Raw genomic sequence first — 25222 nt, forward strand, 5'->3', positions numbered from 1 at the left:
CAATATTTCTGTCGTTGGATTCTCACATAGACATGTGAAATACTTGCTTAATTTAATCATATTTATTTGACTTCTCCACGAAGAAGAAACTGAGCAGGTGCAGAAGAAGCCGAGGGAATCCCTTTTTCAGGGTTCATCTGGCTGCACATGAGGGCTGGGCTTCCTCCTTCCTCAAGTTTTGCTGAGCTCCTTGGGCCACTGTTAATGTACTGCAAGAAAAATACAATGGGGACAAAGAGTCAGTTGTCTTTCCAAGCCTCTTTTGCATTACTTTGCAGGCTGACTTTTTCAGGGATCTCCTCCAGGCAGTGTGAATGTTTTAATCTCATTGAATTCTCACAACTTGATGATGTGGGTGTATTGTTATCTTTGGTTTATAGAAGCAGAAACTGAGGCTTAGAGATGTCATGTGTCATGCACAGGGTCACACAGCTGCTAAGTGAAAGGGCTGGAGAGCCTGGCCAGCCTGATAACAGGACATTCTTTTCTTTCTTTTTTAAAAATCAATTTTATTAAGGTATATTTTGTATACAGTAAAAATTATCCTTTTTAGTTATATAGTTGATGAGCTTTGACATGTTTATAATCTTATAATTGAGGTTTGCTGCTGTTGCTGCTGCTAAGTTGTTTCAGTCGTGTCTGACTCTGTGCGACCCCATAGACAGCAGCCCACCAGGCTCCTCTGTCCCTGGGTTTCTCCAGGCAAGAATACTGGAGTGGGTTGCCATTTCCTTCTCCAATGCATGAAAGTGAAAAGTGAAAGTGAAGTCACTCAGTCATGTTCGACTCTTAGTGACCGCATGGACTGCAGCCTACCAGGCTCCTCCGCCCAGGGGATTTTCCTGGCAAGAGTACTGGAGTGGGGTGCCATTGCCTTCTCCGAATTGAAGTTTAGATTATCCTAAAAAAGAACTTCTGAGGGTGATAGGATAGTTAACATAGATTAGCTCTGAATAGTTGGGTTATAAGTGTTTTGCTTTCCTCCTCATGTATTTATTTTCTAAGATTTTCATTATGGCCCTATCTCACTTTTATAAATAGAAAATAGTATTACTGAAAAAGAAAATGGGCATGGAGAAAGTTTTTAAGGGTAGAAAATACTCATTTAAAATATATAGGTATAGGATAAAGTATAAAGTGAATTTCAGTAAGACAAACCGCCAATCCCTGGAGAACTAAATGGACATTTCTCCAAAGAAGACATACGGATGGCTAACAAACACATGAAAAGATGCTCAACATCACTCATTATTAGAGAAATGCAAATCAAGACCACAAAGAAGTACCACTTCACACCAGTCAGAATGGCTGCGATCCAAAAGTCTGCAAGCCATAAATGCTGGAGAGGGTGTGGAGTAAAGGGAACCCTCTTACACTGTTGGTGGGAATGCAAACTAGTACAGCCACTATGGAGAATAGCATGGAGATTCCTTAAAAAATTACAAATAGAACTGCCTTATGACCCAGCAATCCCACTGCTGGGCATACACACCAAGGAAACCAGAATTGAAAGAGACACATGTACCCCCATTGTTCATAGCAGCACTGTTTATAATAGCCAGGACATGGAAACAACCTAGATGTCCATCAGCAGATGAATGGATAAGAAAGCTGTGGTACATATACACAATGGAGTATTACTCAGCCATTAAAAAGAGTACATTTGAATCCGTTCTAATGAGATGGGTGAAACTGGAGCCGATTACACAGAGTGAAGTAAGCCAGAAAGAAAAACACCAATACAGTATACTAATACATATATATGGAATTTAGAAAGATGGTAATGATGACCCTGTATGCGAGACAGCAAAGGAGACACAGATGTGTAGAGCGGACTTTTGGACTCTGAGGGAGAGGGAGAGGGTGGGATGATTTGGGAGAATGTCATTGAAACATGTATACTATCATGTAAGAAACGAATCGCCAGTCTATGTTCGATATAGGATACAGGATGCTTGGGGCTGGTGCACGGGGATGACCCAGAGAGATGATATGGGGTGGGAGGTGGGAGGGGGGTTCATGATTGGGAGCTCATGTACACCCATGGTGGATTCATGTCAATGTATGGCAAAACCAATACAGTATTGTAAAGTAAAATAAAGTAAAAATAAAAATTAAAAAAAAAAGAAAAATGAGGGATAAATGGCCTGCCTCACCACAGCCATGCTAATTGCTTCTATTAACATAAAGGTCAGGATAAAAATTCTCCGAGCTGAATGTAGCATCAGAAGGTGGAAGAATTAGGAAGAATTATAAAGGTTAATGCCTTTGTCATGAAGATCCCATCATTTTCTTTTTAGCCAACTTTTTGACATTTTTTGAAATCCTTCCAGCGGAAGTCCTCTTCTGATCTTTAGGGATTAAATTGGTGGATTTTTAAAATGTTCAGTGTTTGGAGTATTACCAGGAGAATCATAGATGATTTTAAAATGATCAGTGCTAAGAAAATACATCAGCTGTGTTCTGATCACACAATGTTGGCAGCAAAGTCTCTTCTTCTCTTCAGACAAATTTGGGGCCCTTTGCTTTAGAAGAGGCCTTTCATGGTGTGCCTCTCATGTCGCTGAGAAAACACTGATTTCATGACGGCGGCGGCACCGAGCACACATCAGCTGCCTGTGCTGGCCAACCCAGCTGCTAATCTTACTTCACTGTGTGATTGCCATGGTTCCCCAGCACTGTCCATTTAAAATCTGGATTTCATCTAAAAGACTCACAATCTTTCATCAATAAAAATTAAACATAACACCATAGAAAGATGCCTTAATATAATACCACAGAAACACTTCTGTTTCATTCTTTATACACATGGTCCTCAAAAGACAGCTTCGAAGGATGATTTGAGAACTCTGGGGCCCTTTCTCCATTTTGCCCTCTCTCCTGTGTGCAGGAAATGGCAACCCACTCCAGTATTCTTGCCTGGAGAATCCCAGGGTCGGAGGAGCCTGGTGGGCTGCCATCTACGGGGTCGCACAGAGTTGGACACGACTGAAGCGACTTAGCAGCTGTGAGCAGGATATTGATTCTGCAAAGAATATTGCAATTATCTGAGCCTTCATGTTTCCTGAGAGTCTTCTAGCCCCCAAACACACAGATTGGCATTTTCCCCCTTATTTATGACCCATTTGAGGATCCGCTTGTCACGATGCTAGCATTTAAGGGGCGCCAGAATCCCTGAGCCATCAGCAATCTGAATATCAGGTTGCAGCCACACCAAAGGAAGGCAGAGTCATGGAGAAGAAACCACTTCAGAGCAAAGTCAATCACCAGGGGAGGGCCTGTGTGAAGGAGCAGTTGCTGACATGAGCTTCTAAGCAACTCTGGGGGTGGGGTGGATGTTTCTTTCATTCTTTTGCCAAATTTCCATAACTTTTTGATTGTTATTGTTCAGTTACTCAGTCGTGTCCAACTCTTGGAGACCCCATGGACTGCAGCACATCAGGCTTCCCTGTCCTTCACCATCTCCCAGAGTTTGCTCAGGCTCATGTCCATTGAGTTGGTGATGCCATCCAACCATCTCATTCTCTGCCCTCAAACTTTCCTAGCATCAGGGTCTTATCCAATGAGTCGCCTCTTTTCATCAGATGGTCAAATACTGGAACTTCAGACAAAATCCAACAGAGGTCAGACATTGGGGACAGAGAGGAAAATGTTAAAAAATGCCTGGAAACACATACTTTCCTTTCCCTTGAGACAGTTATGCCATCTACTTGATAATGCCAAGTAGTGTCTCTTTTGGAAAACGCTGTCACTGATGGGTGGATGGGAGAGTGGACTTGCTGCATGACAGGTCCTTACACGTGACAGCAGGAGCCGGAGGTCACCATCTTTCCTTCTCAGGAAGGATCTTGGTAAGGAGTTTCCCCAGCTCTGCCCAGCTTGTGGGGTCGCTGTGACTCATTCCCTTCCCTCAAAATGTGGAACTGTCCTTGACCCCCCTACTCACTCCAGTGTGAGCTGGGGGACCCTAACCAATGGTCCTGAACTTGGGTCTGATCTTACCCGCCATCTGAGGTGATTGGTTTAGTCTCTCTCCCTCCAGGCTGTGACCAACCAAAGTCAGAGCATATCCCTCTTCTCCTGGGGACCCTCAGGGCCTGGCGCAGTGCCTGGCCCAAGGAAAGAGGAGTAAATTGTGAGTCCAGGAGCCAGTCACCCCCTGGGTTGCTCGCAGCCTCTGTCTGACACTGAATCCATGACTTCACTGCTAATGGTTTTGCACAGTGGTAAATATACCCTTTTTTTTTGTTAAATAAATAATGTTTTATTGGAACACAGCTAGTGTTTGCATATTGTCTACGGCTACTTCCACATTACAACTGCAGACTTGAGTAGTCACAACAGAGACCACTTGGCCTGTGACCCTAAAATATTTACTATCCAGCCCTTTAACAAAATTTTGGCTGGCTCTTTCTTAAGGAAGTGATTTTTAGAGCAATTAGGAAGTGTTACTTTAGCTTCCTTTGGAAGCTCTCTGGAGTTTCTTATTTTCTTATTGTGGATCTGAGTTTCTGTGTGGTACCATCTTCCTTCCGCATGAAATCTTTTATTTCTTAACTTGGGCGAGACCAAAGTCCTCTAATGGGAACTTTCCTAATGCAGCAACACTGACAGGCTGACCCCAGGGCTGTGAGGAGCTCTTTCACATCCTCTCCTACCCTGATGGCTTGATAAGGAGGATGAGAAAAAATGCCTTCGGGAGCCAAAGACTTTTATGGGCCCTTCTGTCCTTTGTCCCGTGGATCTGGTGCCATGAAGGTAGTCTTTTCTCCAGTGTTGCCAAAGCAAATTCATGCATGGAGCTCTTTCCAGAATTTTGTGGCACAACGGGTGAGTTGCTTGGGAAGATGGAAGAAGAAGGGATGGAGAGCTGTGGGACTCTGGGAATGCTGGGGACCCTGGGGATGCCCTGGGACCCTTCCTGCTGCAGAAGGCAATTTGTTCCCCAACCGTAAGGGGCCTTTGAGGTTAGTCACCCTCTGTTTGAGTCTTTTGTTGTTGTCCAGTCGCTCAGTTGTGTCTGACTCTTTGTGACCCCATGGACTGCAGCAGGCCAGGCTTCCCTGTCCTCCACCATCTCCCAGAGTTTGCTCAAACTCATGTCTATTGAGTGGGTGATGCCATCCAACCATCCCATTCTCTGTCATCCCCTTCTCCTTCTGCCTTCAATCTTTCCCATCATCAGGGTCTTTTCTGATGAGTTGGCTCTTTACATCAGGTGGCCAAAGTATTGCAGTCATATCTCATCAAATTAAGAAACAAGCCAAGTTCTTGAAGACAGATTTATCCACTTAGTGGGTGCAGATTCAGAAAATATTCTTGAACTATCATTTGTGCCCCTCTGGAATTCATTTCACATTTCATTCTGTCCAACCTTCTGAAATGAAAAGCAAATGTCTTCATGGGAACTTGTGTTTTATCCTAAAGATGAAAACAGTATGTACCAGCTGAATGGATTTTCCAAGCGGACATAATCTGTCCAGGGTTCTGGGTCTGCTTTAATGAGGAAGCAGGTTTTAGTGATTCTGGGTCCTATAAGACATACGACTGGCATGACCGATTTTAAGGGTATCAACAGCAAAATATAAAAGGCAAGACACTCCACTGCAGTATTCTAGAAATCGTAGAATAAAAACTTGAAAAATGACAGCATGAATCATAACCCACAGTCTTGGCCCTTGAGAGAGCTGCAGAAGAAAGCTTTCAAAGACTGTATTAGAATAATTGTATAAATCCATGAAATTACTCAACTTCCTGAGTCTTTCATTTGCTTTAGGGAAACATGGCCAGCACCTGGGCGAGCCACACAAGAGTGTGGCAAAAGGAAATGTCAGTGGTTCACATCTGTCTTGTCTTGCGGGTAATGCAAAATGTGGGTATTTTGTTTATCATGACTTTTTGCAGTAGTTTTGATTTTCTAAAATATTATATTAATATTTGCCTTTTTTCCAGTTTTGTTGAAGTATGTTGTTTAGTTGCTAAGTCATGTCTAACCCCTTGTGACCTAATGGATTATAGCCTGCCAGGCTCCTCTGTCCACAGGATTCTCCAGGCAAGGATACTAGAGTGAGTTGCCATTTCCTTCTGTAGGTGGAAAGACCTAGCAATCAAACCCACGTCTCCTGCAGTGGCAGGCAGATTCTTTACCACTGAGAACCTGGGAAGCCCTTTTTGATGTATACTTGACAAATAAAATTGTAACATGATTAAAGTGTACAACTAGAAAATTTGACATATCTGTGCACTGTGAAAGGAGTCCCAATATCGGTTTAATTTCAACATCCATCTCCTAAAATTTTTACCTTTTCTTTTTTTTTTTTGGTGAGAGCTCTTAAGTTTCATTCTCTTAGCAAATTTCAATTTTACAGCAGAGTGTTATTAACCATAGTCACCATGTGACACATTTGATCCGCTAACCTTGCTCATAACTAGATTTGTACCCTTTTACCAGCTTCTCCCCTTTCCCCTACCCCAGCTCCTGGCAACCACCATTTCACTCTCTGCTCCTATGACCTTGCCTTTTTTTTCCTCCTTCAGATTCCATGCAAACATGATCCCAGGCAGCATTTGTTCTGATTAACGAGTTTCTTGATGCCATCTTAAATTCTGTGCCCAAGGCTGTTGAACACTTCACTCTCCTTAGCCAGTGACTTGATAATTACTCCAAGAACATAAAGGTTTTGTGATAGATCTCACAAGGAAGAACAGAGGACGTGGGGGCTTGTGATGGTCACGCAGTAGGATTGGGCTTCAGTCTGTTGGTGATGGGTAGGATGACCTCACACTCTCTTCCAACCAACACTGTTGAGACGGGACTTCCTGATGTGGGCATGGCCCCTGTTTTTCAGTCACTGAATCCTGTCTGACTCTTTGCAACCCCATGGACTGCAGCACGCCAGGCTTTCCTGTCCTTCACTATCTCCTGGAGCCTGCTCAGATTCATGTCCATTGAATTTGTGATGCTTTCTAACCATCTCATCTTCTGTCGCCCCCTTTTCCTCCTGCCCTCAGTCTTTCCCAGCATCAGAGTCTTTTCCAATGAGTCCCGGCCCCTAGATGTAGCAAAAAGTGACTGCACACACTCTGAGCTCAAAATACAAGAAGTGGTGCCAAAGCTGGTTATTTACCAGAAAATTGGAGTGGCTTGTTCCACTACTGAAGTTTCTAATATGAAAGGACTGTCTGTGAGTTTGCAACTTGGTTGAAAAGACAACCAGCCAAGTTGATGTGCTGAGTTAGACACCTCTCCTGTGTCACTTCAGGTCCCATTAGGGAGGGCCCTGTGGGTGGGCAGCCAGCGTGGGCTCTGCAGGCTTCAGGCAGGTTTAAGTGACAGTATGTCACCTCCTGCCCATGCCCTGTGTCTCCATCTCCTTCCCAGGGGTGTCCTCCTTGTCCTTCGGCAGACACCATTTTGGAGACATGGCCCAGACTAGAAGCACTGGGAATTAAGCTCCATGGTGCATGTCTTGGGCCAGTGAGAGATGGGAGCTGATGGATCTTGGGAGTCTGTCCTTGAACACAGTTCGAGCATCGCTGGAGGGCACAGTCTTGGGGTCTGGGTGCCCCTGGCAGTGCCTACCTGATGCCATTTCCTTGCATAGCTATCTGGGCCCCACTGCCCTTCCTCTCCACCCTTTCCTGGAACCTCCCTCCCCAGTTAAATTGTAGCACAAATAGCTCTTGCCTTGCACTTTTCTTTCTGGGAAGCCAAGCTAAGACATGTTCCTTGTCATTTCCCTGTAGCCCTTGGTGTTAGGGGACTGACAGGGAAAATCACTTTAAGAATCATACTTTTGAAAACCAGTCCTGCCTTTTTATGAGTACTTAGTATTATGTTGGATTGTAAGAAGAAGCTATATACGCTTATTCTTCGTTTAGGCTCCTTTAAAAAAATTCATTTATTTTTAATTGGAGGATAATTACACTATAATGTTGTGTTGGCTTCTGCCATACGTCAACATGAATCAGCCAGAGGCATACATATGTCCCCTCCTCTTGAACCTCCCACCTCCCACCCCATCCCACCCCTCGATGTTGTCAAAGAGCATGGCGTTGAGCTCCCTGTGTCGTATAGCAAACTCCCACTGGCTATCTATTTTGCATATGGCAACGTATATGTTTCAATGCTACTCTCTCAATTTGTCCCACTCTCTCCTTCCCCCATTGTGTCTACAAGTCTGTTTACTTGATTGGGATTTATCAAAATCTGAAATGCTATCTTTGTATTAGTTAACATCATTGAGGAAGGAAACCTCCCTCCCAAGACCCGTGGGAGTTGCTGGGTGAGGATTTAAGGACTGAGGACCCAGAGAACACCTCTCCTGGCCATGGTTCTGCCTTGTTGGCTCACATCCCCTTCCCTCCTGGCTGCTCCGCAGAGTCCCCCAGCATCCTCAAGCTTCCTGCTTGTGCTGCAGAAGAAGGAGCCTCCAATGCTGCCATGTTAACATTTTAGGCTGCGTCCTTAGACAGGGCTCTTACACTTCCTGAGAAATTCTGCAGAGGCCATCAGTGTGTGTGTGCTCAGCGGTGTCTGACTCTCTGCGACCCCTGGACTGTAGCCCACCAGACTCCTCTGTCAATGGAATTTTCCAGGTAAGAATCCTGGAGTAGGTTGCCATGCCCTCCTCCAGGGGATCTTCCCGACCCTGGGACTGAACCTGGGTCTCTTGTGTACACCGCATTGGCAGGAGAATTCTTTACCATTAGTGCCATCAGGGAAGCCCACACTTCCTGTTGGTGATAGAAGCAGCCTGTTGGATGGTGATACATTTTTTCTTAAGCTATTTTTCTCTGCGGTGCTGTCTGCCCTCCATGTAGCAATCTCCCCACCTGCTGGTGTGTTGGGTGGAGGTGGGGTGGGCTCAGAAGGATACTAGAGCATATGCAGGCTCAGTGGTTAAAAGGTCAACTAAGGAGCCAGAGCCTCTAGGTTGGAGCTCAGGCTCTGCCACTTCCCAGCTGTGTGACCTTGAGCAAGTCCTCTGTGCCTGGGGATACAGTGTGTAGAGTGATGCTGATGAGGACCACGGTGGTATCTACCTGGTTAAGGATGCTGTCGTAATTTACTAAGCCCATAATGCCCAGGACCACCTGCAGCTTGTCGGGCCTCGGCACACTGAGCCCCAGCTTGACTCAGGCCCCCTCCAGATACTTGGTTCAGGGGAGTTTCAGCTTCTTCCCTAGTGATAAAACAATCACCAGTGATGACCCTGGAGACCCCTGGAACAGGAACAAGAGCCCTCTTGACTGCTCCCCTCACTGTTCTAAGCCTTGCCTTAAAAATGTCGCCAGGTCTGAAAGAATTGTGAAACAAGATGTTTTGGATGACTAGTTCTTTTTTGTAGGGATCATTTTCTGATGCGAGACACAAGCTCCTTATGACATCTATCAGCTTCATTTTGCCTCCATCAAATAAGACCTGACACAAAACTCCTATCTTAGAAATTCTTAGAAAATGAACCCCTTTTCTTTCCCAGTGCACGTTTCATTTTGGTTTTCTTCAGGTTCCTTAGAGATGATCTTTTATGGAATGAAGTATTCAGGACATTTGAAAGCTGTCAGTGTTTAAGGCATTTAAAGATAATGGAGCTGGATGTGCACCTATTTTGCACTTGTATGCCATTGCATTTGCTTTATTCAGCTCTAAAACCCTGTCCTTTTATTCTGTGGAATTTGCCATGTCTTCTGAGTCTTCTATGAACTATGTGGGGAAAGATGGAGAGTTTAAACCTTGGAGCGGTTCAACCCGTAACTGGCTGCTGTGTCACTTTTGATCCTTCACAATGGTGATCAGCTTTCCATCCTGTACAGCAAATTTACCAGCTTCCTGTTTTAAAAAAATGAAACTGAGTAAACACAGGCAAGAATAAAGTGGCATTTTCACTTACAAATCTACTATACTTCAGAAATGTGTAATCTGGTTTAAATCAAGATGATGATGTGTTACAAGTTGAGTGCTTTAGATAAAGATGCTATGATACAGGGAACGAAATGGAAGAAATTTATTGAAGATCAATGGATGTTTGGCCAGTACTGCAACCTTCTTCTTCCATGGGAACATGGGCAGGTCTGGATTCTGAGAAAATGTTTAAAATTAAATAAGAAGAAGGAACCCACATTTATCTAGGCTTTCCTTCCACTTTCTGCCAGAGAGAGGTGGTTTTTCTTCTTGGAATGAAGCAGAGTACTCTCCTGACCTGGGTGGGCATTTGTACTTCTCATTGACTGAGATAGAGTCTGTGTGTACATAGAGTGTGTGTGTGTGTGTGTGTGTGTGTGTGTGTGTGTGTGGCATGTGTATGGTGGGATTTGTAATAAATGGAAGGCTTGACTTTTCCTCTCTCTTGAGTTATCATCTGCACCAGATAGTAAGTGTACACAGGGATGGTTAAGTTTGTTCACATAAGTCTCTATCATTCATTCGCCATATTTATTTACAGTAATCAGAACATGCAAGCAAGATTTTTCCAGATGATCCAGCTTCTATTAATCAAGGGTTGGCCAAGGACCTAGGAATTTCTCATGACAACATTGGACAATAATAGGAACTAATAATTTTTTTTAATATTGCTTTAGGCTGAAGTCTTGGACTCAAATATAAATTTTAAGTTCATTCTGATCCTTGATGGGAGTCACCTATATCAATTTTCTCCTTGGTCAGTGCCTTGCTTCTCTTTCCAGGATCCCATCAGAGAGTTACATAATGATGACTATTCCTGCAAGGTACTAAGCTTGGCAGGAAGTCCAGTCTCCAGCCTTGAATGCACCACCAGTCAGCTTCGTGAACTTGGACAAATCAGCTCCCTGCCTGGCCTCTTTTTCTGCACCTGAAAGCTAGAGAGTTTACAATCACTTTATTTTTCTCAACTTATAGTATGTTTTCCAATGATGACCAGAAAACGGGACTGACAAAATACTTCTCTCTCCACGGACTAGAACGATTCTGAACAGCATGTTATTTAAAAGTAGTCTCTGGATAAGCTTTGAGGAAACATGCTTATATGCCTGCATTTTCAATACATTGCACATAGCTCCCCAGACCACATATCCAGAGAATCTTGCCCAAAGATTCAAGACTAACCATAAAACATTCCTTATGGCCAACCTAGTAAATTGAAAATACACAAGATAGGCATAAACATGGACAGAAAAGTAACCTAACGCTAGAGGAGATTCTGGCCATTGACATGGGACTTTTTAAAATTGATTACCATATATCTGAAGATGAGACATTGAACATAGTGATTGGAATAAAAATGTGGCAGTGTAATCACTGACAAAAGTGATAGCTCTGATCTTGTCACAGTTGGCGCAGACTCTTTGCTGCTTCCCTCATGTTTCTGTTGATGCTATGTTCCATCAACAGTATCCTGTCTGCTATCCCTTGTGACTAGTGAACTGAATTCATAGAACAGTGGCTTTGGTCCAGGGAGGCAGTCTGTGACATTTCAAAACATCCTGTCTTGGACTGATCTTTTCTTGGTCTCACAAACATCATGCCTCAACCATCTTAAGCTAAAGTGACATAGAAATTGATATGATGCAAGAAGTATTGGAAACAATGAAAGAGACAAAAATAATCCTGAAAGTGACTGATAACAATTTCTTTCTTTTTTAACACCTTTAGCGACAAGGAGCTGGGACAACCAATGGAAAAGACAAGCCATCTGGTGAAAATGGTAAGACCCCATGAATAGTCTAACTACTTACTTATTTCCTGTCTGTAGCTTTGGGCTCATGGCAGGTGTGGATCATAACTTTCAGCCAAATCGGCCACTATCTACGCCTGCACTTTGGTGTAGAGTGGATTTTAGCAATTCAAAGTGGGCACCATGGTCTGGTTTAAAAGAAAAAAACAAAAACTGAGCTAAACGCAGCGGATAAGATCAGTTTGCTTCCCAAAGGAGGACACCCATTCTGGGCAACGTGATAATTACGATGCAAATATAGTTCTCTGCTTTCTTCATTAGGGGTGGTGAGAATCACCCGAGTTGTTGTGAGGATAAAATGAGATCAAATGAGAGAAGTGCTTTGAAAACTGTGAAGCGCTCAACTTCACAGGAAAGGAGGTTTAAAACTTGCTTTGCTCTCCCTCGTACGTAGAGCAGGGTGCTGGTTGGGGGAGGTCCTGGATCAGTGTCACTGCACGGATTCACAGAAGATAAAAGTAATAGCAGAGACCAGAGCATTTACATTCTCCATTCCAGTCTCCACCTCAGCCTTAAATTGTAGGAAGGATCATTAAATTTTATCGTTGAAACAGAATGGCAGTGGAGGAGCTGGGTGTGGCCGGGAAAGGGAAGAGCATGGACTCTGAAGGCGACAGAGCTGAAAAGCCCAGCTCCCCACCTTTAGTGGTTGTAGTGGAGGATGACTGGTCACCAGACCCAGTAAGCACCCAGGGCTGGGATTGTGGTCCTGGTGAGGCTGAGCTCTTGCTGTTTCTGTATGTGTGTGCTGTCACTCAGCTGTGTCTGACTCTTTGTGACCCCATGGACTATAGCCCACCAGGCTCCTCTGGTGGCGGAATCCATGGGATCTTCCAGGTAAGAATACTGGAGTGAGTTGCCATTCCCTTCTCCAGGGGATCGTCCCCTGCCCTGGGTGTTCCAACTTTTTGTTTATTACAAAATGAACTCACCTTTCATGGAAAACTACTCCTTGCTTCCTGCTGGATGGAATTTAAGCTGATGCTGCTCATCCAGTTGTAGATTATGTCAATCTCAGATCCCAGCTGTAAAAACTCCTTAGGGCCCTGAAAACCACGTAGGACCCTCCGTTTCGAATCTGAATGGGGCCTGAGCAAGTCTAAAGTTCTAGAACGTTTCGTGGTGGGTCACTCATCTGTGGCTGCTGACTCACTCACCTGTTTTGGGCTTTTGTCCTGGAGGGTGAAAAGTTCATTGTATTAATAAAAAGAGGGACTGGTACCCAAGAATGTCTTGATCAGACCTGGGGGCTTAGGGAGGGTGGGGGAGGAAATGCGCTCTTTCGCAAGCCTTTTCTGATGCCCACGGCTTTTCCCATTTTCTTTGTGTGGGTGCAGGTTGGTGGGTTTATTAGCAAGGAGTTCAGAGAGCAGAGAGGAGCAAAATGAGAGCTGCTCACACAGAGAAGGATGGACTGTCACACAGGAGTTTCTTGATTTTCTGGGTTCATAGATTCATGTCCATCTTGTCAATGGAGTTAACATCCATGGAACCTACCAACCTTGGTATCACGGGATTTAGGGTCAAAAGTCTTCTCAGATGTGCCCTCATGAAGCAGTTTTCAACCTTTTGGCTCTCACAACTTCTTTCCATTCTTAAAAATTCTCAAAGACCCCAAAGAACTTCTGATTTGTTGGCTATATCTACTGATGATTCTCATATTAGAAATTAAAATGGAGAAATTGTTAAAGGGTTTATTTGTTTGGTCATTAAAAACAAAGTGACAAACCTATGTTAACATAGACAACATTTTAAAAATAAAAAGTAATAATATTTTCCAAGACAGAAAAAAATACTTTTGCAAGACAGTGGAAGAGTTCTGTATTTTTGCAAATAGCTGTAATGTCTGGCTGCATAGAAGACAGCTGCTTCTACATTCAGTCTGTTGTAATATGTGTTGTGTAGCCTCTAGAAAATTCCACTGTGCACTTATGAGAGGACAAGATTTTAAAAAGCAAATAATACCTTGTTGTTGTTGTTTGGTGGTACTAGTGGTAAAGAACCTGCCTGCCAGTGCTGGAGACACGAGACGTGGGTTCGATCCCTGGGTTAGGAAGATCCCCTGTAGAAGGAAAAGGCAACCCTCTCCAGTTTCCTGCCTGGAGAATCCTATGGACAGAAAAGCCTGGTGGGTTACAGTCCATAGGGTGGCAAAGAGTCAGACACAACCAAAGCAACTTCGCATGCACACACGTTGTTGTTGTTCAGTCCCTCAGTCATGTCTGAATCTTTGTGACCCCGTGGACTGCAGCATGCCAGCCTTCCCTGTCCTCTACTATCTCTTGGAGTTTGCTCAAATTCATGTTCATTGAGGCAGTGATGCTATTTAACCATCTCATCCTCTGGTGCCATTTTCTTTTACCTTCAATCTTTCCCAGCATCAGGGTCTTTTCCAGTGAGTCAGCTGTTCATATCAGGTGGCCAAAGGATTGGAGCTTCAGCATCCGTCCTTCCAATGAATATTCAGGGTTGATTTCCTTTAAGATTGACTGGTCTGATTTCATTTCTGGCCAAGGGACTCTCAAGAGTTTTCTCCAGCACCATAATTTGAAAGTATCAGATAATATAATACCTTAGTATCATAAAAGTGATTTTGGTTTTGTGGGCTCCCTGAAAGGAAGGAAGTCCCCTCAGGGTAACCAGTCCGCGCTTTGAGAACTGCTGCTTTAGGAACTCACGGCTTATGTGGGAGGAGCCTGGAGTCTGCGGTCTGGCAGAGTGGAGGTCAAGGCCGAACTAGGTCCCTTGTGCTCAATAGCTCTGCAGCCTGGCTTTCCCTTGGCATCCACAGGTCCTTCAAAGCAAGTCTGTGTGCTCAGTGCTTTGCGCCGAGGGGATTATCAGCTGTTACAGAAGACACTGCTTTCTCATATTATAAAGCATGAAATTCATTTCCAATAAAAATGGATTTACTCTAGTGAAAAATGCATATGTCTTTTCTGGAAGTCTAAAAGTAAACAGAAAGGAAAAATTCAAGATGCTACAAATAAAGTGTTTCTTTATATAATTCTAGATATTAGAAGCTATTCTTTTGATAAAGACTATTTGATGGTTAAAGATTATTTGATAAAGACTCATGGCTCTGTATACGTTCAAATTGTTATTAACATGTTCTATCTTAATTTCAGATATAACTGCTCATGTGTGATATACATATGTGGTATTTCATTAAAACATTAAATTGGGGGTAAAGTTTTCTAGAAGTGGTCTAAATGTTTTCCTAAAAATCTAAGCTGCCTAGTTCCTTATTCTTAAATATGCAATATGAGAAGATCATCTTGGAATTTCTGTTTTAACCTAATATTACATCCCATTGAAATTGAATTCATTTTATTCTGTCATTATGGGTGTCTCAAGAGATCTTTTATCTTAATATATATTTCCTATTAATACAAATGAAGCTATCTACATGTTTTGAAGAAACAGGGACCCATGAGAGTAGAAATACAAAGCACAGATTATCATAATGTTATGAGATCAGAATAGTAGTCAATTAATTGTAAAATGAGCATCCCAAAATGTCATTAGTTGACTACAATTTGAATATTATAAATTGACTTGAGCTCTCCATTTAGCACAAAGCAATGAAGACTATAGGGGGCTCCCTGGTGGCTCAGTTGATAAAGAATCTGCTTGCAATGCAGGAGACTGCCTGCAATGAAGGAGACATGGGTTCGATCCTTAGGTTGGGAAGATCCCCTGGAGAAGGAAATGGCAACTCACTCCCGGATTCTGGCCTGGGAAGTCCCTTGGACAGAGGAGCCTGGCAGGCCAGAGTTCATGGTGTCACAAGACTTGGACATGACTTAGCAACTAGACCACCACCACCAATGAAGACTATGGGGCTATGGGCTTCCCACATGGTGCTAATGGTAAAGAATCTGTCTGCCAGTTTGGAAGACATAAGGGATGTAAATTTGATCCCTGGATCGAAAAGGTCTCTGGCAGCAGGAACTGACACCCGACTCCAGTATTCTTGCCTGGAAAATTCTGTGGGCAGAGGATCCTGATGAGCTACAGTCCATGGAGTGCAAAGAACTGGACACAACTTAACAACTGAGCGCAAACATACACATAGTGAGGACCATGGGAGTGAATTTAGGGTGCCTTGAAATTCTAATCTGGATTACAGAAGACACAAGTCAGATGCATTAAACTCCAGTGGGATCTAAACTCTTGAGCTCTGCTGAAATACTGTTAAATATTATCTCGAAAGGGTCATTGGCTAGGAATCTGGATTCTTGTAAGATTTATTTTTGTGTCATTGTTGTTGCCGTGGTATTTATTGATGTGAAATTTAACATATATCCACCCCATACTATACAGAACAACCTTGAACTTGTCCTTATTCTCCAGTACATCAGCCTCTGGATACACAACCCAGATAGTCCTCATCTTACCTGCAGCGTGAAGACATATTTTTCCCACAGAAATACTGGAGTTGTATTATTTTTTAATTAAAAAATTAATTCATTAGTATCTTGATAATTCAGAGATTTTCATTCTTATCTGAACAAAGTGCCTTTGTGATTGAGTAGTTTTGGCCAAGAACTTCATTTTTTTTGCACATAGGACTTCCCCATGTGCGTGTGTTAGTTGTTCAGTCATGTCTGACACTTTGTGACCCCCATGGATTATAGCCTGCCGGTCTCCATTGTCCATGGGATTTTTCCAGGCAAAAATACTGGAGCCATTTCCTTCTCCAGGGGATCTTCCTGACCCAGGAGTCGAACGTGGGTCTCCTGCATTGCACGCAGATTCTTTACTGTCTGAGCCACCAGGGAAACCCATATAACTCTCCACTTCAGTGAAACGCCACTTCAGAGCTCCGGTTACAGTTCATCTGCTACATTCAATTCAAACATGGCACAATCATCTGAATCAGATTATTCCCCACTAGTCACCAGTTTGTTGTTGTTCAGTCACTCAGTTGTGTCTGATTCTTTGTGACCCCATGAGCTGCGGTACACCAGGCTTCCCTGTCCTCTGCTATCTCCCAGAGTTTGCTCAAAATCATGTTCATTGAGTTGGTGATACCATTCAACCATCTCATCCTCTGCCACCCTCTTCTCCTTTTACCTTCAATCTTTCCCAGCATCAGGGTCTTTTCCAGTGAGTTGAGTGTTTGCATCAGGTGGCCAAAGTATTAGAGCTTCAGCTTCAGGATCAGCATCAGTCCTTCCAACGAATATTCGGGGTTGGGCACAACCAAAAGGTTTCATTTTGTAAGACAATAATTTGGCTGTGTCTCTAGACTTATATCTTGATGTTCATTGTTCAGAGAGACTGTAAGAGTTAAATTTCTTTATTGATGAACAAAAGTGGGAAAATACTGGAAGGAGAGTGGCTGCTGGGTGACTTCCAATCTCAAGGAAAGATTTATGAGTAATAAACATCTGATGGAGCTTACTTTTAGTGCTTGGAGGCTTACCCAAGCTAGATTGAATTTCTAAAACTGGAATGGATTTCTCGACTTAGTGAGCTGTGATATATTTGTTTCCAAAAGTCTTCATTTGGAGGTGAAAGGCATATGGGCATACCTGAGTTTGATAAGAGAATCTCCTCACCCAGTCCTGGCTGTAGGTAAATACCCAGAAGGAAGGTATTTTTCTGAAATACCTGTGGGGCTTACCCCAGTTGTCGTCTCTTTGAGATGTGAGTTGTGTTGTGTGCGTGCTCAGTTGTGTCCGACTCTTTGTGAGACCACGGACTGTAACCCACCAGGCTCCTCTGCCCATGGGATTCTCCAGGCAAGAATACTGGTGTGGGTTGCTATTTCCTTCTCCAGGGGATCTTCCTGAACCTGGGATTGAACTCACGTTTCCTGCATCGGCAGGCGGATTCTTGAGTATCTGAGCAAAAATATAGCACCATACTTGGATAGGTACTTCTTCTTTGGAAAAGAGGTCATGGTTTGAGAAGGTTCTAGTAGGTGTGGGATTGTACTACGAGCATCCAAGATTTAATCTCTCTTTGATGAGATTATAGTTACTAACAACGAATAAGGTCAAAGATAGGTACTATCCTCTCCTTGTTTTGAATAAAGTCAAAAATCACATTTAAGTTTATCTCACCTTTGATTTTGAGGGAACAGAGACACACATGCTGCAACTTAATTTTTCTGCTATCAAGTATGTGGAGAAACTGATTGAAAAGGACTTGCATTCATAGACACAGAGACAGATACAGCAGCATTAATTTGAGTCTGATTTTTCAAATATGAACTAAAGTTCAAATATTTATTCCCAAAACACGTTCCACGCTGCCCGCACCCACCCCCTTGGCTCCAGGGCACCCAGCAGATACCCCCTTTTTTCCTTTGGCATCTTGTTGAGCTTTCCATGACCACAAATCGACATGGGCAGATTTTGCCTGGGCTACATTTCCTCTGGCCCCTTTCCTTGGTTTGTGGAGGTGCGTGGGGCAAGGTCTTGTACACAGGATGGAAGATCAGCCTGGAGTAGGGAGAGACACCTTTGGAACTGGGGACAGAAAGGAGCTGACTGAATGCTCACTACCATGCTTAAGAGAGAAGGTCAGTTCTGGCAGCAGATGCTGCAGGGCTGGTCTGATTCTTTGGTCTGGGGAGGTTAGGCTGGAAGGCAAGAGGAGAAAATGCAATTTCCACAAAGGCTACGGAGGGATCATGCCTTGTTACTGTCTATGGCAGAGATGTGACTTGGTTCTGCTTCAAATACGGGACGATGGTGCCTGAGGCTGGGTGTGGGGGGGGAGGCGGGTTTGGATGTTTCGGTAGGCTGCTGTGAGCGGGCATCTGGAAGCCAGGGCACTGTGCAGTTCCCCTCTACTCTGAGGATGTAATATGTTAATTCTGCATGAATCTCAATATGAGTTTAGGTGGAAGCTCAGCATGCAGAGCCTCTCAGCCCCTTGAAACAGGGAAAATGGTAACCTGGAATGCTGAGCTGCCACGGGTCTCAGAGACGTGCTGGTTAAACTGCATCTGGCTATGGGAAAAACATGTCTCTAAATAATCAATCACTGAGGTGTGCAACGATTCCCAGAACAGAAAGTTCTAAATCTGCTTCCTGGTAAAGCAGTAAAACCTGCAGGAAGGCCTGAGTTCACCTGGACTGATGCATCGTGCGTGCTGCCCTGAACGCCACAGAGCTCTCAGTGTGAAACATCAAATCACTCTGGTCTCCGTCAGGGGTCACTTGGCCCTTTCCTTCTTCTTTTTCTGTATTTGAAGTAACCAGAAAAAACTTCAAAACAAGAATGGATGAAATATTGTACTAACATGGCTCTCAAATACTATTCACAGGACGTGCCCTTTTTGTTATGAGCTTGGAATGCTCCGAAGCTTCTCTATTCCAGAAGGAAGCTATGGATGGATAGCTTCTGATATTGATCCAGATGAGGAAAGAATGAAACTGGAATTGCTTAGAAGGCCAGGTCTTTAAACCATCAGGGTATCCACACAGACCTGATCAATGAGTAATATTGTTCAACAAGTGAACTGATTCTTTGCAAAGGTTATTTTAGGGATTAGGGCTGAGAGGGAATTTATTACTGCCAATCTCAACTGAGTGACTGATTGATTAATATCCCCCCGCACCCCCACTTCAGGTTGAGCCTTATGATAATTTCAGTGTGCTAGTAAATACCGTGGATAAACACAATGCTTCTAATCCATTGTCTTTGGAGTAAACGTGCTTGAAGCATTGTTAATAGATGTGGAGCTTTTTACCTGCTCCTGGTTCAAGTTCTCTATGTCTGTGGGTGTTTGCATAGCCTAAAATGTTCTCACGCACAACCGATTCTGTGGCAGACTTGGGAGGGGAGTGGGGGAGGCTATATCAGCCCAAGTTCCTTGGGGAGTCAGGAGATAGGCCCCAAGATTGCATAAATCACAAGAAAGATGGCGGGTCATCTGGCCTGTGGTCCAAACACACCAGCTCATCCCCATGTTCATGCTGTCCTGAGTTCTCTCTTGACCAGGGGTCTGGGGTGTAAATGGGCAACTAGGTTGGGCTGTGGTCAGAGTCCATAGCACTGAAGGAGGTTAATAGACTTACGTTTTAGCCAAGCTGGAAACCATGGTCTCAACAGCAGTATCATCTCATCAATTTAGTTAATTAGCTTCTGGCACATATGTGGTCACAGACTATTATAGGGACAGCCCGTTAATTTTCGAAAGTAAAACATTGAAGCAATATTCTGATTTGTGGGCTTATCTGTATTTCCTTTCTCCTTCCCTCCTGCTTCCTTTCTTTTTTTTTTTGAGATTAAATTTTAGATAGCTTTAGACCAACTGCAGATAAGAGTTTTTGTATTGTACGGAGAAGGCCCATGTGAATTTATAAATTACGCTGAAAGAATTCCCACTGAAGATCTTTTGAAGCCTGTGAATTATGAGCTTGTACCTGGAGAGTGATGATCTATCCTTTGCCCTCATCAGGAGACAGGAATGTTTCTTATTCTGCTTATCAATTATTTGTATGGACATAATACTTCTCAGGTACTTGAATATGTTTTGCTTTTTTAAGCAGCAGGTGATACATTCATAATTTTACGTATAAAGTTAATTTGCCCAACAAGCAGCTTTTCAGAAGAGAGAATCCACTACACCTGCAGCCTGCGCTCCATGATAAGATGTTGAGATTTGTAGGGTTCCTATCAGAGGGGCGCATCTGTGATTACAAAGCGTTAGAGAAGCTCACAGGTCATGTTCCTTCTTGGAAGTCAGTGTGTTTAGGCAAGAGAGTGGGCTGAGTTGCCTTCAGGCACTGGACTTCCTCTTAGGTGGGACCTGCTCTCCTGTCCAAGCTGTGCAGAACAAGGAAGTCTCCTGTGCCTGTGAAGGTCTGCAGGCATCCTCAGAGCAACCACAGACTCACGCAGACCCGCAGGCAGACATCTCCCTGGTCTTACCTGAAAGCTCTCATCAGCGATCCTAGAACGTGGCTTTGGGGAGAGTCCCAGAGGGTTGTTGTGAGTTTCTGTTTGGTTTCTTCCAACATTCTTAATCAGTAATGGGTTGGCATTTCCAATCAATAATAATTAACTGCCAAGATTTGGCTCAATTTACACAATTCAGCCAGGAAACGGTGCTATTTCACTCCAAGTACAATTTTTATTCTTTCCCAAATGGGTCCCTTATACTCAGGAAGTGACCACTTTTTATTCACTCTGACAAGCTGGGAACAAATTAGTTCTGAATCCTCTTTAAATTTTTTTAATTGAAGTAAATAGTGTATAATGTTATGTAAGTTACAGGTGTACAAAATAGCAATTCACATTTTAAAGGTTATGCTCGATTTAAAGTTATTATAAAATATTGCCTGTATTCTCTGTGCTGTAAAGTATATTCTGTAGCTTATTTATACCTAATAGTTTGTACCTGCTCATCCCCTACCCCATGTTGCTCCTCCCCCTTCCCTTGCCCCACCAGTAACCACTAGTTTGTTCTCTATATTTGTGAGTCTGCTTCTTTTTTGTCACAGGTACTAGTTTGTCATATTTTTTTAGCTTCTACATATAAGAGATATTATACAGTAGTTGTGTTTCTCTTTCTGACTTAATTTCACTTATCATAATGCCTTCCATGTCCATCCGTGTGTGCATGAGTGCATGCTCAGTCATGTCTGACTCTTTTCAACCCCATGGACTGTAGCCCAGCAGGCTCCTTTGTCCACGGAATTTTCCAGTCAAGAATACTGGAGTGAGTTGCCATTTCCTTCTCCAGGGGATCTTCCCTACCCAGGGTTTGAGCCTGAATCTCCTGCGTCTCCTGCGTTGGTGGGTAGACTCTTTACCACTGCACCCCCTGGAAGCCCTCCCAGTCCATCCATGTTGCTGCAAGTGGCACAATGTCACTCCTTTATACGGCTGAGTAGTATTCCTCTGTGTGTGTGTGTCTCACATCTTCTTTATCTGGAATCCTTTCTTTAAGAGTGACTTCAGAATGTGATAGTGGATTTTGTTGGCCCTGTGCTAAAACGTCGTCTAGCAAACAGGCTGCATCAGTGTGATTTTGCCTTATTGAGGGCAGATGCCTTCCACTTTAGAGGCAGACAGGGCAGCAAAGGCGGTGGGTCACCACGCAGCTGAGTTTGTCTCAAGGTTGGCACGGTATCACCCAGCCCAGGCTCTGGAAGGCAAGCCCCTACAAGCTCCGCCTTAGCTCTTCTTCAGTTGCTGCCTCCTACCTCACTTTCTCTCTATTAAGGACCAAAGGCAGGGCCAGCTGTATCAGTTGTAGGGTCCAGGGAAAAACTGAGGACCCGGGCTCCTTGGATTTGCCTGGTGGTGCTGCGGATAGGAATTCGACTGCCAATGCGGGGGCATGGGTTTGGTCCCTGGTTCAGGAAGGTTCCATATGCCTCAAAGCAACTAAGCCCGTGAGCCTCACCTACTGAGCCTGCGCTCTGGATCCCTGGAGCCACAACTACTGAGGTTTGTGTGCCTAGAGCCTTTGCTCTGCAACAAGAGAAGCCATCGCAATAAGGCCTTGCTAGTTGCATCACAACTAGAGAAAGCCCACGTGTAGCAACGAAGACCCAGCACACCCAAAAAAGAAAGAAAGAAAACCTGGGCTCCTTGGTAAAACTTATTAAGCTGATCATTCAGTCAAGCCTGGTCACTTCCCTAGGGTCCCTGCACCTTTTGCCTGCCATGTAACTGGCCTGAGTGATATCACATACAAACTCCTATTTAAAAACAATTCAATATTAACTTCCCTGACAGTCCAGTGGTTAAGATTCTGCACTTCCACTACAGGGCTCATGAGTCAGGGAACTAAGATCCCACGTACCATGCACTGCACAACCCCTCAAGAAAGTCAGTTCATTATGTATTATTCATTTCACAATATCAATATGTTTTCACCCCCGACCCCCCACCCCAGCACGTTCTAAACTGCTACCCTGGTTTAAGCAAGCAGATAGATTATTGGGAATTTTTTAGGTATGAAAATTTACATCTAAGAACTTTTCCAAGTTAGGGGGGTAAAACTTCCCTTTCTTTAAAGTTTTCTTTACTTTTTTAATGGCCTTGGCACATATTCCTGGATCACTTTGTGTGTTGGTTGTGATTTTGTGTGATTCCTGGTTTGGGGTCAGACTTGAAGAGGATGAAAGATTGCTGCAGACTCCCTGGCCCGTGGAGGGGAAGTTCTAAGTCGCTCCTCTTGCTTCAGGGCAGCTGAGGCTCCTCAGGCCAACAGTATGCAGCAGAGAGGGGGGGCTATGAATTTCCTGGCTTGGACCTTAGGAAACTGGAAGCTTCTGCTTTTTCCCTCTGGGAATGTTTGCTGTGGGAGAAGCCAGTTACCACTTAAGAGGTTCCAGTAGATGGGAAGGAAATCCAAAAAAGAAGAGATGCATGTACGCGTATGGCTGATTCGCTTGTCTGAATGGCAGAAACATCACTTTGCCGACAAAGGACCGTATGGTCGAAGCTATGGTTTTTCCATTAGTCATGTACTGATGTGAGAGTTGAACCATGAGGAAGGTTGAGAGCCAAAGAATGGATGCTTTTGAACTGTGGTGCTGGAGAAGACTCTTGAGAGTCCCTTGGACTGCAAGGAACTCAAACCAGTCAATCCTAAAGGAAATCAAACCTGGATATTCATTGGAGGACTGATACTGAAGCTGACGCTCCAATACTTTGGCCACCTGATGTGAAGAACTGACTCACTGGAAAAGACCCTGATGCTGGGAAAGATTGAGGGCAGGCGGAGAAGGGGGTGGCAGAGAATGAGATGGTTTAATGGCATCACTAACTCAATGGATATGAGTTTGAGCAAGCTCCAGGAGTTGCTGATGGACAGGGAAGCCTGGCGTGCTGAAGTCCATGGGGTCGCAAAGTGTCAGACATGACTGAGCCACTGAACGATAGCAATAACAAGAAACTAATACAATGTTATAAAAGAACTGTGTTGCAATAAAAAATTTAAAAATAAATTAAAAAAGAAGAGCCACTACCTTAAACTGCAAGCTGTAAGGAAGTCCAGCTAGTCCATGGGCAACGGCCTGGAGAGGTGCCCACACAGTCAGACTCTGCCGGCTCTCCCCTCCCAGATGGCAAGAATGTGGGTGAAGGTTCTTGGGTGACCCCAGCCCTGGGACCATCCAGCTGCAGTCGTGTGGGAGGCTCCATCCAAGAGAAGAGAAGCTCAGCCAAGCCTGCTACACTACAGCACTGGGGGGAGAGGACACTTAGTTCTTGTGCTGAAGCTATTAATTCAGGGTGATCGGTTCTGCAGGAATAGTTATCTGGGACACAGGTAAATTTCTCCTCTTTGCTAACCCCTTGGTTCCTTCTCCTCTCACTCCACCATTCTCCAAGAACATCCTGGATCGCTTTCTATTCTTTGCTGGCTAGAGTAGGATCGCTTCAGCATGCAGACTTTTGGGTCCTTAACTACCAGAAATGGGATGCTGCAAAGCACTCTGGACTCAAGCCTGGTTGTGCTCATTCGTTTATCCATTCACTCAGGAAATATTTGCTGAGCACCTAGTATGTGCTACCCCTGGGGTGGGAAGATCCCCTGGAGGAGGGCATGGCAACCCACTCCAGTATTCTTGTCTGGGAAAATCCCATGGACAGAGAAGCCTGGCAGGCTATAGTCCTTGGGGTTGCAAAGAGTCAGACATGACTGAAGCAACTTAGCATGCACACACGCAGTATATGCTACAGGTGGTACTCAGATCTGGGGATGGGGAATTTTTAAAAAGTGATGCTGGGAGAGTGAAGCAGGATGTCCTTAGTGATGAATGTATCAGTCATGATTCCAAGGGGAACCAGAGGACAACTTCCACAGGAGTAATTTGAAGAAGGTCAGCTCCAAAAGACCATTTGCAAAGGTGCCTGCAAATGCCAGAGACCCCAGTTTGATTCCTGGGTCAGGAAGATCTTCTGGAGAAGGGATAGGCTACCCACTCCAGTATTCTTGGGCTTCCCTTGTGGCTCAGCTGGTAAATAATCCACTTGCAATGCCAGAGACCTGGGTTTGACCCCTGGGGTGGGAAGATCCCCTGGAGAAGGGAAAGGTTACCCACTCCAGTATTCTGGCCTGGAGAATTTCATGGACTGTGTAGTCCGTGGGGTCCAAAAGAGTCAGACCTGACTGATCAACTTCCACTTTCATGCAGTTTAGGGAAATCCACAAAGAACAATGTAGCATCTCACACTAGGAATAGCAGAACCTGCAGGGAAGCACCAGAAACTGGAGAGGGTGCTATGTGGGGAGCAGCCTGACAAGGTCTGTGGTCTTCTGTTGAAGGGCACAGCTATGCTTCAGGCTATTTATTTTTTATTTGGCTGTACCGGGTCTTAGTGTTGACACGCGGGATCTTTAGTTGCAGCATGTGGGATCAAGTTCCCCAACCAGGGATCAAACCTGGGTCCCCTGCACTGGGAACACGAAGTCTTAGCCACTGGACCACCAGTGAAGTCCCAGCCTCAGGCTGTTTTACAGACTTTTATGGTTGCCACGTTTCAGCAAATAAAAATTCAGAATGCTCAGTTAAATTTCAATGTCA

The sequence above is a fragment of the Budorcas taxicolor genome, chromosome 1 (assembly GCF_023091745.1).
Source record: "Budorcas taxicolor isolate Tak-1 chromosome 1, Takin1.1, whole genome shotgun sequence".
NCBI classification, from domain to species: Eukaryota; Metazoa; Chordata; class Mammalia; order Artiodactyla; family Bovidae; genus Budorcas; species Budorcas taxicolor.